This window comes from Juglans microcarpa x Juglans regia, chromosome 4D (assembly GCF_004785595.1).
Source record: "Juglans microcarpa x Juglans regia isolate MS1-56 chromosome 4D, Jm3101_v1.0, whole genome shotgun sequence".
Classification (NCBI taxonomy): Eukaryota; Viridiplantae; Streptophyta; class Magnoliopsida; order Fagales; family Juglandaceae; genus Juglans; species Juglans microcarpa x Juglans regia.
The window spans coordinates 10,945,587-10,960,312 of record NC_054600.1 but is presented as its reverse complement, the minus strand read 5'-3'; the positions used below and the strand labels follow the sequence as shown (position 1 = coordinate 10,960,312).

The following is a 14,726-nucleotide window of genomic DNA, read 5'->3' as shown; positions in this document are numbered from 1 at the left end:
TCAAAGAGAAATGAGTTGCATGAAACTCAAAAAAGCAAGAGTTAGGGATGCAAAATTGTAAAACAGAGATTAGGTTTTTCGAAATAGAAGGAACGTGAAAAAGATTTTTCAAAGTAAAAGAAAAAGAGTGAAGTAAGGGAGCTGCACCAGTATGTTGGATGGGAAGGCACGATCCATCACCGACACGAATTGTATCTGCACCAGAGTATGGTTCACTATGAAGATTGAGGTTAGTGAGATCATGGGTAATATGGTGAACGACTCCTAAATCTGGGTACCAAGTTGGGTCTGGAAAAGATGTGGAAGAGGCATGGTTTGTGGCATGGTTGGCATAGAAAGAGGAAGGTGGATCTATTTGATACGAGTGGTTGAATCTGTATTTGCACTAATGGGCAATATGCCCTTGTTTGTTGCAAATTTGGTAGTTGGATCTTTGGCCACCATGTGTTTGAGAAAAGTTTCCTGAGGAGTTATATGAAGTGCGACCTCCATGGTTGTTTTGAAATCTGCCACCACGTCCACTGCCTTGTCTTCCACCTCGAAAGTAACCTCTTCCTCTTTGATCTTGGCTACTGTAATTAACAGAAGACTCAATGGAAGGTTTAGTAGTATTAGCAACATGAGAAAGTTTACTCTCTTGAATCAGCAGTAATTAATAAAGCTCATGTGATGAGAGAGGGTCAGATCTCGTGGTGATTGAAGTCACAAAAGTTTCATAGGTTGTTCCAAGACCAATGAGAAGATAGGTGACAAATTCCTTGTCTGGAAGAGGATTACCTGTTGCTACCAGTGTGTCAACTAAGTTTTTGACCTTTCTAAAATATTCTATAATGGAAAGATCACCACGGGAAAGATTTGCAAGCTGAAATTTAACTTGGAATTCTTTGGCTTGTGAATGGGACGCAAACATTGATTTCATGGAGAGCCATAGCCCTCGTGTTGTGCTTGATGAAAGCACATGACCAATAATAGAATCTGAGAGGGAAGAGAACAAAACATTGAGCACCAGTTGATCTGTTCACCTCCAAGTAAGGTAATCTAGGCTTGCTCAGGACAAGAAATGGTTCCATCAATGTATCCATAGAGGTCTTGACCTTGAAGATATGTAGAGAGTTGAAACTGTCAGAGCAAATAATTTTCTGTAGTAAGTTTTGTGATAACTACGTGAGAAAAGGAGGAAAGTATGGAAGAGTGAGGCTGGGGAAGAGAGGAAGATGTGGGCATAGCCATGGATCAAGAGACAGCTAGTCGAGCTGCTCTGATACCATGTTAGACACAGAAGTTTTCTGAAGTACTGTGGCAGTGTATTTATACACTTTTATAAGGAATAATTCTGTTACAAAAGATTCCTCCTGATAATTATGAGTAGTTTACGCACGAATACATTACCATTTTACCAATAAACAAACATGATAATTAATGTCCTACCCCCAAACGTTAAATCGTTGATATCATCCTCGATATAGTGTTCAAATTATTGAGGCTCAAGGGCATTCATGGCGAGTAAAGTTGAATCATATAAAGTAGTACTGAGCAGCCTCAAGAACATTGTGGATCCCGTCAAAGAAATAAAAGATAGGCTGTCTGTCTTTAACAAAAATGCCCTCAAAATACAACGCCTATATTTTTATTTTTATGCTTTTGAATGTGAATAGTGTTCCAACATGCATGCACATTGCTTTTTATGCCTATCTGAAGCAGAAGGCTACTTTGGCACCTATTAAACAGAACTTCAAATTTGCTTCTCGGAGGCTTGAATCCCCCAAATTCCAAAACTGAAAGGCACATGTAAATACAGCATTAGGTCTCTCACTGCCGACATCATCTTATCAAGCGGAGCTTAGCTGCCAACAGGATGGTAAGAAACACAATTAACTATTCTGTTTATATTTTTATCCAATGTCTCTTGTACAATCAAGAACAATTTTCTTTCCCGTGTTGACAACAGCTCTATTCTCCTCCATGAAACACAATTAACTATTTCATACAGTACAATTTCTACTTACAAACCAAACTTCTTCGGTCTTAAATAGGTAGAAGAACCTTGCCGCAGACCTGGCATGGAGACATCTTGTTGCTGCTTTGCCCTCCTTTCCTTCTCCTTATTCTTGTTTCGTCTCTCTGCTTCTGCTTGCACCTTTCTCAAATTCTCCATTTCCTCCTCCATGGCTGTTTTCTCTTCCTTCTGTCTCTTTTTATGCTCCAACAATGACATATCCGACTCCTTAACAGAAAAAAACATCGGTCCCAGCTCAGCTAGCCACTGAGGTTCCACTGCCGTAGCACATTGCATATACTCCTTTGTCGTCAAAATCAACTCGTGATAAACCACATACCCTGGAGTGCAACCCATACCATATAGAGCACTGCTCGGATGTAAATAGCAAGGCATCCCATTTCTGCAATTTACATACTCCCCCACACCCTTCAATCTTGCCGCATTATGGAAGTATGCAGAGCAGATGGCTTTTCTCACGATGTCTGAATCAGGCCAACAAGATGTCAAAGGGATTTTTAGAGTCTTGAGAATATCCAGCAGCTGGGATCTCACTTCTCTGGCCTTTCGTAATCCCTTGACATGTAAAAAGTTGTCATTACACCAGTCTCCCCGATACTGATGTTCCTTCCATTGATTGTAAACATTGTATAGCGTTAAATGGTCAGATTCTGGCACGAAGAATCTTTCACGCGCAGCATCACTTTCCTCTGCCCTGTCCTTAGGACGGAAGAATACTGATGGCACTGAAAGCATTGAAACAATTGTCAATACCTCGTCTAAGCATCCTAGCTGTTCCCCCATCAACAGCATCTTGGCAAGTGGGGGGTCCGATGGAAACTCCACCATTTTCCATCCAAGATCAGTCAAGCCCCCCACATTGTTAAGAGCACCTAAGACCCACAACTGGTACATAGAATTAAGAATATTATCCTGAGGAGGTGGGTCCATGAAATCAAAATCCAGCAAGTTCTCAACTTTGAGAGATTTGAGCAACAAAACTACATTCCCAAGGTTCGTCCTTTGGATCTCAGACACAGGACTAGGCAGCATTTCATTTAGGTATGCACTCTCTGTATACAGCCGATAACATGTCCCAGGCCCCGTTCTACCAGCACGTCCAGCACGTTGGTCAGCAGCAGCACGGCTGACAGGAAATACTTGGAGAGCATCCATACCCATCCTAGGGTTGTATACTTTCATCTTACCATAACCCGTGTCAATGACATAAAAAATTCCGTCTACAGTTAAAGATGTCTCGGCAATGTTGGTTGCCACAATGCATTTCCGGGCCCCATCTTCAGCTTTCTGGAATATCTTTGCTTGCAAGTCAGCAGGCAGCTGTGAACATATAGGGAGTATCAAGAGTTTTGGAACTGCTTTCTTCGTGGATGACATGAGCTGTTCCACACGCTCCACAAGGGCATAACAGGCTGCCTCAATCTCATCTTGGCCAGTCATGAAGATGAGGATGTCACCTGGAGGGCTGGTGATGTGGATGGTCATGGCCTGCTTCACTGCAGCTTCAACATAATCTTCACAAGGAGTTTTACTGTAAAGGATATTAACAGGAAATGTCCTGCCGGGGATGTGGAAAATCGGTACACTGCAACAAATTCAGAAATTAGTAATTTGGTGCAAGTGACGGGGTAACGATGACATAATAGAGTTGCGGTCAAATGACAAGGTTACCTTCCAAAGAAATTTGAAAATTTTTGTGCATTCAGAGTTGCAGATGTTACTATGAGTTTGAAATCACGACGTTGAGCACCACTTTCTTCAGTATCCCAAACAGCACATCTGTCCTTAGTGACCTCTCATGGGCTTCATCCATCACGATGACACTGCAACAGTAATAACCTTGACAGTAAATAATTGTGTTCTGATGGTAATTGAACAGCTACATGTAAAGATAGAAAAAATTTCCTACTTCCCATAACAATACTTTTCTAGATCAGAATCTTTGAGCATTTCACGCAAGAGTACTCCATCCATCATGTACTGTAATATTGAACTAGCAAAGATTTAGCATATAATCATATAAAGGCAATCTCTCAACTCAAAATTCATTCCCTTAAAAAAGCATGAGTTATATCAACAATCATCAAGAATAATAAGAAGTTACAGAAGAAAATCCATTAGAAAAAGCCACAATTGAAAGTGCTACGAATTTCAACAACTGTGCTTTTGAGTACCCAAAAAATCACCTTAATGGTGGTGTTAGGCCCAGTCACATCCTCAAAACGAATAGCATAACCAACTTTGTCACCCTGTTCAGTCTCCATCTCTTCACTAACTCTTTTTGCAACACTCATAGCTGCAACTCGCCTTGGTTGGGTGCAACCAACTATACCATTTGTAGTGTAGCCATCTTCATGCAGATACTGTCAACAAAATCCAAATATCATATTTCAGTTTAGGAGGCCAAATGCCTCAACCATTAATGGCAACATAAATAATGATCAAAATAATAGTAGTTCGACTAATAAAGCTTGAAGGAACCTGTGTTAGTTGGGTTGTCTTTCCTGAACCAGTTTCTCCGACCACCACCACCACCTGATTTTCGTGAATTACCTTTCCAATATACATTCAAACAGAACTAGGACACATCAAAGAGTAATATAAATTGTTTGAAGGGTACTTGATAAACGAGAAAAATATACAGGACTCTGAAATACACTTGTAAAATGAATTCCAAGCAATGTATGCGACAAAATAAATTAAGGAAAAAAAACAAAGAACTATTTTTTTACAAGTAATTCAATCTTATTAAGAGCACAAAGGGGCACAACCCTAAGTACCAAATTATTATTTAACAGGCTTTTTCAACCAATCATCAGATGATACACATGGTACATATTTTTATAACTCTTTGCAAATCCGTTCTAAATGAAGGGCAGTTGTGTAAAATTTGAATTTCAAATAAAAAAAATTTAGTATTTTTTATGATGTGGCACTACCACTGGTTGGTTGTAAAATTAGTTCAGACTTGATATAAAGCGTGCCGATCTAAAGTAGTTTGTTTATGGCGATACTTCAGATATCTGCTGATTACTTGATGCCAAATGTAAATTCTTATGTTACCTCCCCCCCTCCCTCCAAAGAAGAAAAGAATTGGGTGGTCGAAACCATGTAGTTAATATTCGAAAAAAAAAACAATTTATTATCATTCAAAGAATAAGGTTAGACTAATTGATCCCCAAAACCTAGATTTTAAGAACCCGAAGCTCAATCACCAATTTCAAAAATAGATATTCCTTTCTGCCTCAATGACACGACTGCAAGCAGTGATCAGTCATTAGGAGCAAACATACATGTGCCAAGGGAGTAATGGCAAACCTGCAATAACTCATCTCGCACAGAATATATTGGCAGATACTGTCATTGCTGCGCTAGTGTTTTTGACTTTGCAAACTCACTCACTGCTTCCCCCTTCTTTAAATGCTGGGCAAACTTCGCATCTTCTTTAAAATCAATTTCACCTTCTTCGCCCACTACAGCAGTATCATCATCAATCTAGCATTAAGATAAAAAGATGAGTCTTAAGCTTGTGCCTGCTCAAAAAAAAAAAAAACAAAACAAAAGGAAAAAAAACAGAAAGAGAATGAAGAGACCTTAAAACCTATAAAAGGGTCAAAGTCATATCTTCATTCAAAAGCACCATTACTTGTTCTGCTGTTTTTGCAACACCAAGAATATCACCAAGTTTTGAGCCTGCAAGCTCCCAGAAACGTTGGCGTGACTTTTTCGAACTCTGCTTCTCATGAATCTCTCTAACCAAACCAGATCCTTTGCGTGAAATTATAGCCATATCAGACGTTGGGTCTTTTAGTGGCATGATTGGCTCTGCTTGTTTAGTAAAAACAACTCTCCAATCTAGGAAAGGAGGTTTAGTATCTGTTACAAGAAAAGATGGGAGATATTTTAGCTCGAGGAGGTAGACATATCTTTTCTCAATTATCCCTGCGGCACTTCATGACACTGATTCCCTAAGCAGCAAAGTGACATTCAATCCATCAACCAATTGAGAAGGCTTATTGTAAGTTTTCTTACCATGTACAAGAAGAATAACTTTGTGCTCCTCCTCATCATCAAATTCCGTCTGCACCTCTGTCCCTCTAACAGCTCCAGATCTCAATAGTTGCCGGTCCTCCCACTGAGCATTGTCAGCAGTGAGCTGAGACATCCTTTTGCTCTGAGCAAGTGTCATCTTGGTACCATCTCTGCGAACCTGTAATGGAGATCACAACTCCTTATGGGAGATGAAAAGAATGTAGATTTCCAATGTAATCCCCAACTGCACTACTATCTTAAACAGTTTATACTTTTGCATTTATATTTGAGAACGATAACAGGCAGACACATGCATGCACCAATAAACGTAACTGTGGTGTACAAAATTTATTCACCAATGAAATCATTCAAGCATATTTCCAGAAACTAACAATTCATTTTAAAATACCAGTTTTTTGGCCAGCTCTGCTTCTTTCTTCTGGAAAGAAGCCTCATCTCCTAGAAAAAATGATGAGGTATCCGCATCAAACATTGTATTACCTTCTTCTCTGTCATACCTATAAAATAAAGTGTGGTCAAAAGAAGTCGACAACTGCTTATCAATATAATAAGTTGACAACTAAGTAGCCCTAATAAATGTTATAAAATTTACTAATAAAAAAAAGGATTTAATATATTTTTTTTATAAGTAAAAATATTATATATATCAATAGGAATAACCAAGTACATTGAACATATACAAGAAAACACCTAGCCCATACTAGAGAGCCCCTAATGACCCAAAAAGCCCATTAAACCTACCCAAAATACACCAAGCCCGAATTGGAATGTAACATACCTCCCCAACCCCAGCCCCTTGTTTCCCGTAAAACTAATCCTCTACCCGAAAATCCCACTACAAGAATGTCTTCACAATGCCCTCTCTTTAGTCTTCCCTCGACTTGAGCTACCTCCCTTAGCATTGTAGTTGATTGCCCATGAAAGACGTTTTAACTTTTTGCTTTTCTTAAAATTTGATTTGGTTTCAAGAGTGTGACTCGCCTCAATCGCAGTGAGTAGTGCTTTAAATTGGTCTTCATATTCTCCATGTGAAAGCCCCAGGATTTGCTGAAACCCGTTAACTTTATTCAGAACTCAATCCGATGGTGGACCTGCTATATCATTTATCGGAGGAAGAGAAACCAGGAGAACGACATTATCCCCAGCCACAGTACCCAACTGCATTCCCGACTCTAAACCTTCCCCCACACGAGGCACCAACGACAAACCGATAATTTCCTTCCTGCCATATGGTTGCTCGATAGCTATATGGTTGTTGTCCATTGTTTCTGTATGTGCTCCATCCCCCGACGATCATTGCCGTGCCACTTTGTCAGACCCTACTGCTCCCTTAGGAGGCATAGAACAGATAGGGGAAGCACTACCTTCTGTTACCCCGTTGCATCTTCTAAAAGAGGCTCGACTATTTCTTCCAAAGTACTCAAGATCCTGGAGGGACCCCCGTTTTCAACTAAAAATGAACCCTGGACAGAATTACCAACCCCATCTGCAGCTGGTGCCTAACGCCCTACTGCTCCCTTAGGAGGCATAGTGACACTGGCATGGACAAAGATGCTAGCGTCCAACGACCCTATTTGTGACAGCGCTGAAACGCCCTTTTGCCGGGCACACTTGTGGCCTTCAAACCCAAAGGATCTACCCCCCGCCCTCCCTCATCCATTCTCGACCCAGCACCAAAACCCACGACTCGGTCCAGCCCCTTATCTATAAAAGAATTAATATGAAATCAAAGATAGAATATTTACAAATAAATTGGGCTGTAAACCAAATGTATCGGTGCGGTTTTGGTCCAAAACCGAAACCACACCGACAAGGAGAAAATGTGCTACTATTCTCGACCAAAACCAACTGGAATTTGGCTGTTGGTATCGATCGATTCGGCAGTTTGGGGAATCGGTTTTCCATCAGCAAACACCAAAAATGGACAAGCTTGGTTTTTCCATCACCGATTCACCATACACTAACAAATCCAAAAAACAAAGTTACAAAACCATTAACTCAACACAATAACCACTTGAAGTCCCAAATTATTCCATGGGCGGCAAGATGAGAGAGCTCAGCGAGATGAGCAGAGGAGAGGGAAAGGGAGGGAGGAGACGTTAACGCCTAACGGAGGAAAGCTACGCTCTGTGAGAGAGAGGGCAAGATGGATGCCGTCGGTTGTTGGAGGGAGAGGCTGCACGGCGTGAGAGAGGAGAGACTTGCAGCGGCGACGACTGTGCGTGAGAGAGTATGAGAACCCTAAAGTCAAATGACGTGAGGGAGAAGGAGGAGAGTGGAGGGGAGTGGGGATGCAAGGGTATTAAACCCTAAAGCCAAACGACGACGTTTGGTGTATTAAACCAAATGGCGTCATTTCATTTTAATTTTTGTTTGTAAACTGTAGGTGTAAAACGACAACGCTTCACTCACTTAAGTGAAACGACATCGTTTTATGTAAGAGATATATATAATATATATTATCGATCGGTTCAGTGGTTTGCGTTTGGTTCAAACTAGGATCGAACCGGCCAACGTTGGTTTCATTAAATTTATACCGCCGGCCGACCGGTTCTTCACTGGTTTTGACTGGTTCCAGACTCCAAAGGCCGGTCCATGTCAGCGACGGTCGGTCCCGCAGGCTTCTGTACAGCCTTACAAATAAAGCTAAATCTCTAAATGGGTCCTTTTTTTTGGCTAGAAAAAGTCCTGGACGAGTTAGTTCTACATCGAAGAAAACAGTTAATTGTTTTTGTAAGAATAAAGCTTTATTGAATCAATAAAAAGGCGTAACCCTAGTCCACAGGAAGTATACAAGAGAAAACAAGAAGCCAATTAAATTTACTGCTTGGTCAAAGATTCCAATCTTTATAATTTTTGTCAAGTAAAAGATTCCAAAAGATTGTGAGCATGAATTGCAAATTGAAAAAATTCATGGCAGCAAAATGATGTCCATGGCTTCATGTTATCATGCCTGTATCCTTTTACGACAATCAGCGTCTAGATGTGGTCATGCAGTACATACCAAAAAGTCAAATATTATCAACTAAGAAAGACTTATTCACTGACTAATTACCATGCACGGTCTGAATTGTATTCCATATGCAGACGCATACTTTCAGTAATCTCGTAATTGTTTTCTTCAGACGCATCAAACTTATCTGCACCTCCATCCTGCACATATGTTAATAATGAAAAATCCAGTAGATTGAAAGCATGTGAATTATTGAGGCAAGGAAATCCACAATCATCACCATTATTCAAGGTGAAGAAGATAAAACATACTTTCTTGAAACAGAGTTTAACATGCATGACTCTTATTCCCCCAGAATAAATGAAAGGAAGAGGAGAAGAAAACTTCCTCGACCACAAGCATAATACCTCAAATGCTTCTGAGTTTTCCGTAGAAAAATCAAGTTGATGGGACCTTCCACCATGTCTAGAATTTGAGGATCTCATGGAGGATCCAGAAGCACGTATTGGAACTGGAGAGGGAGAGACATGGCCCCAGCGAGGATTGGCAGAACCTGCGCTTAACAATTATTGAGCCAAAGTCACAGGCCCAAAATCAACAGAAACGGTCATAAACACTCAGTTCCATTGAAAGTAACTTGTATTTGACATATACAAAGAGTCATTCACATCTATAGAACATACCAGCAGAAAGAGGTGTCTGGCCACCCGACCATGGGGAAACTAGATGTGCATCTCTGGTGATGCCCCAACTAGCATTGGGGATGGTGAGGGTTGTGGCACCTACTGGTATGAGAGTGACTATCCCGGCGTGGTGTATCTTCCCATTCCCATCTTCCATCATCGCAGTCAGATCTACCTACAAGATTTGAATTAGATTGAGCAATACTGTACGCCTTTAAGATATACAGAAGTGTCCCCGATTAACTAATGCTAACAAATTGAATAGATAGTATGCATATGTTCTTTACTTCATTTTCCTTTTTACAAGTCCCTTTTCAATGAACTATGTGTATATTCAACACCTTATAGGTCACCTTTCCAAAGGCCAGTTTCTGGAACTGGTGAGGATTTTCAATTTCAAACATAATATTCATCCATACCATGTCCTCTTCCATTTTTCTATATTTGCAAGAATGATAAAAACATTAAGCAAAACCAAAGATAAGTATTACATACCAGGTGTCCTCTTTGACCCTTCATATCTGCTTCGTTTTCTTCCATATTCTCCGTCATGGTCTTGATCATGCCGAACATGTGCTTCCCTTCTATGATAATTCTCTTTATCAACACTGTCTATAACTCACTCTTCTTCTTTCACTTCTACTGTTATCCCTGTAATCTTTTCTTTCAATATCTCGGTTATCTCTGTCATACATGGGACTCCTAGACCGATAATTCTGGTGACTTCTAATGGGTGTATTTGAACCCTTGAAATGGAGAAACAAACAGCAGATCAATTATATTTGTCAACAACAAATGAAGTAATATATTGTAGCATTAATTACAAGGAGCACATATTCTAAAACCAAGGTGAAGCAACCCAACAGTTTAAGCATCAAGCTACAATCAGATTAATTAAAGCATGAACAACAAATCCATTTTCAACTTCAAGTGTCATGAATTTATCTACACTTACCACCAAAAACAGCAATTCGTATTTTTGAAGATGCTTACAAACCTTCAAATGTCCCTACCACCAATGATTCAATTAAATAATTTTGACGATAGACTTAGGAACGAGTACATAGAATTGCGAAGGCTACCAGAAATAAACAAAAGCTTTCAAGAACAAGAGGCAAGTAAGATGTGTTAACTTGAATCCTATACCCAGTGCATCGATATCGCTGTCATGCTCACATTCTTGTAGTTAGGTGTTTCAATGGCTCCAACTCCAACTCCAACTCCATGGTATGGAGTTGGCTGAATTAATAAGCTGGTTAGTGCAACAGCGGAGGCTTTGATGTTACTCAGTTCCCTCGTGAGAGGTCGGGTGCATGTAGAGCTATGGCTAATTTATGCTTGTCCTTAGCATCCAAAGATTTGAGAGTAACTGGTATTCTAGTGAGGAGTAATATGCATGGCAGTTTGCCTCATATCAGTAAGTATCGCTTCTTTTCAACTTTTAGACAAGCCAGTCATTTCAATACAAATGGGATAAAACGATATAATATCAACTTACATCTGAAGACATAGATTCACTCAAGTGATGAGACTGAGGTGTATCATTAACTTATTCTTCTTGAGTCACTATACTTCCTAAAGTGCAAAGAATACATAGTTTTGGCTCAATAAAGATAGAAAAGGAAAACAGAAAGGAATATAACCGTTGCCACACACTGAATAAAGTGATACATACTATATGCAATTGATTAATCAAAAGCATATCAAATACATGTTTATACGAGAAATGCAATTTTCATACTTTTTTTAATAAGTAAAATAAAATTTTATCGAAACAAATAAATAGGCATAGCCCAAATATACAGGATGTATACAACAGAGGACACCTAGTAACAAATTAGGAGCTAGAAAGTGATTAAACATTTACCTTCAACAATTTTCATACTTATGGCACAAGCAAACCTTTACATGGGTCACTATCATTCTGGAAAGAAGTTATGGTAATAGAGAGTTGGAGGAGTATACTTTTAAATGAAGGATTTGATGCAATCCCCTTGGCCCTTGATATCTCTTCTGAAGAAAATATACAACAGTAAACAACTATTGTTTCACTCCTCAAGTAAAATTCATCTTAAATCTGGTAATGGTAAGTGATGATGTCGAGTGCATGCATTACCTTGTTCTCTAAAATATTATCATAACACTTTTTTTTTTCTTGGCACCGACAAATCCCAAGGGTGCTGATAGGTCCCAAACTTAGAGAATAAAAATACTAAGATAATTTGTTTTCTCTTCGGGTGAGAATGTACCACAGATTTGAATTAACTTGCATAAATTTCATTAATGATTCACGTCTGCTTAAATAGCAGAATCATGTACACTGCAAACCGAAATAAAAGGAAAACGTGCGTACTAATAACTGAACGCAATGCCCGTAAAGCAGAGCATAAAACAGAGCATAAAAACAGAATAAAATTAACGGAAAGAAATTGACGTAAAATGCGTAACTACCGAAGACCCTTTCGTGCGTAACTTCACACTGGCCACGACCCAGTCTCATATACCTTCCTTGTTGCATGCATGCCGCATGCGCCGCATGCATGGTCCTTCACGTCCCAGATTATCCCAAATACTTGGGATTTGGTTTACGGGACCTTGTTGAATGACGTGGCCTATCAGTGGATAGGCCCTCGGCAAGGAGTTTCTCGCAAGTGTAGCCGGATAATTCAAGGGGAAGTTCCCCTAGTCTAATGGCCCCTAGAAATTGTTTGCACCCAAGAGGATTTTAACCTTACACTTGGAAGAAGCATACTACCAAGACTAAGGCCTTTACCGCTTGAGCCAACCCCTAAAATATTATCATAACACATACTCTACCAAAACACCTTCCTGAAGCATAAGAGGCAATGCTTTTTAACTAAGGAGTGGTTTGGATTCAGAGATGAGTTGAGATGGTTTGTGAATAGTAGAATAAAAGTTGAAATGTTTATTAAATTTTGCGTGGAAATTTGGGAAAGTTATAATAATGAGATGAGATGAGATGAGTTGAGGTGGGTTTTGAATTCAAACAAGGCCTAAATGACAACACAAAGAAACAAATTACTAATAATTATTGTTGGGTCGTATATCAAGAATGAAAATTTCAAGACTGCAATTTCAGGAAAAATTTACTTGATCATCTATATAACCCACATTGTGTTAGACATAAAGAAGATACTGCAGCATATGATAACTTAGACCGCAAGCTAATCATGTCCGGATAACTTTAAAAGGGTAAAATGCCTGGTTAATATAAAAACATAGTTTTACCTACTTTGCTTGCATTTGATTCACGATATTTCCTACTAGCATGATTGGATCTACCATTGTTTCCACTACTTCCAACTTCATCTAATCCAGAGGATTCAAAATTCTCCTTTTCCTCTAAAGATGCCAAAACAGAAGCAACTCTTTCTCTTGGAGCCTTGAATCCATCATTAGCGACAGACTGCTCGTTTTGCAATAGCAAGAACATCTGACCCTGTTATGTAGTAAATTACAATTAGTGTAACAAACAGCAACTTTTGCCTATCAATCGTGTGAGTATAGTTCCAATTAATATTGGTGGAAGAAAAGCACTAGGATTCTCCGACTCCAAACTGATAGGAAACATGTAAAAAAAAAATCAGTGTGATTACATTGTACATTATCATATATTTGCAAATTTAGCGCACCTAAAAGAGATTTCCTCTCTGGAGGTCTAAACTCCACTCTATCCTTCCTAGGAAGACACAATCCTCCACTGCTCATCTTCTTAGGTTCCAATGTCTCTGTGGTCTTGTCCACATCTATAATTCCAGCATCACCTCCACATGTCTAACAAGCAAGAATATCAGAAAATTGAAATATATGTATCGATAATACAGTTCTAGTATTGCAGAAGTGCAACCTACTATTTGTAGGATTTAAAATAGGATACACGGCTATAAATGGAAAATATAAAGCATAGTGTTACAAGCTCGGTGATCTAATACTAACCTCCGTGTTTAATAGCTAAAATTATATATTAAGCCCCACAATAGTTGCACCTGCACATATTCAAATAATGAAATCAAGCACACCTATGGTAATGAGCTAAATACATAAAATCAAGAAATATGTTCATCTAGCAGCTGAAATTAGATTGCGAACAAAATTTCTAATGTCTATGAAATGTACCGATATGAGTTCACCTAAAATTTCCTTGAGATTTTTCACTCCTAAATTTCAATCTGAAATCATGGTACAAGCAACTTGTATGATGCGGCTGTACACCCTAATGGAACAAAACTCCAAATACAGTGTAAAGGCGACGAAATCAACTGATGGGCGCATAACCACAATGCAAATGTCATTGTAATGCCCAGGAAAAGAACCTCAAATTTCCAAAAACTCGTTCCATAAAGTCTTGCAGGATCTGAAACCTTAAGGAGATATTTGGAAACAATTTCCATCTCATCCCATCCCATCTCATTTCCTTCCCAAACATCATTCAAACAAAACATTTTCAAACTAATCAAAATAACTTTTTCAAACTAATCATTGCAATTTTTCCAAACTTCTATACAAAAAACAACTCAACTTTTTCAAATCTCAAAATGAAAATTATATTAAAAATTATTTCTAACAATATTTTAACTTTATAACATATTTTATTCAACTTTTTTTCTCCCCTTTCTCAAAACCCAATAAATACTTAATCTCACTACTATTCACAAACCATTTTACTATTATTCACAAAATTTTCATCTCATCTCATCTCATTCCCCAAGCATCTCCTAAATCTCATCAAAATCATCTCTCAAGTCCATAGAATTCTTAATTACAAGCTAAGCGCTGCAAAAAACAACATAAAAGTCATTAAATGAAGGCAGATGTAATTTGTTTGCAGGAGACTAAGCTGAAGTTTATTGACAGAAAAATAATAAGAAGTTTGTGGAGTTGCTCTTCTGCAGGATGGGCCTCCCTTGCTTCCAAGGATGCTTCAAGGAGCATTGTAGTGATGTGGGATAAGAGAATGGTTAACTTAGTGGAGGAGTATGTCGGCGAATTTTCAGTAGCT

The 14,726-nt window shown here is 38.9% G+C and overlaps 1 pseudogene; it reads right to left on the bottom strand.

Moving 5' to 3' along the window:
- Positions 1-1,611: 1,611 nt before the first annotated feature.
- Positions 1,612-14,133, bottom strand: LOC121260129 (annotated as a pseudogene).
- Positions 14,134-14,726: the final 593 nt, after the last annotated feature.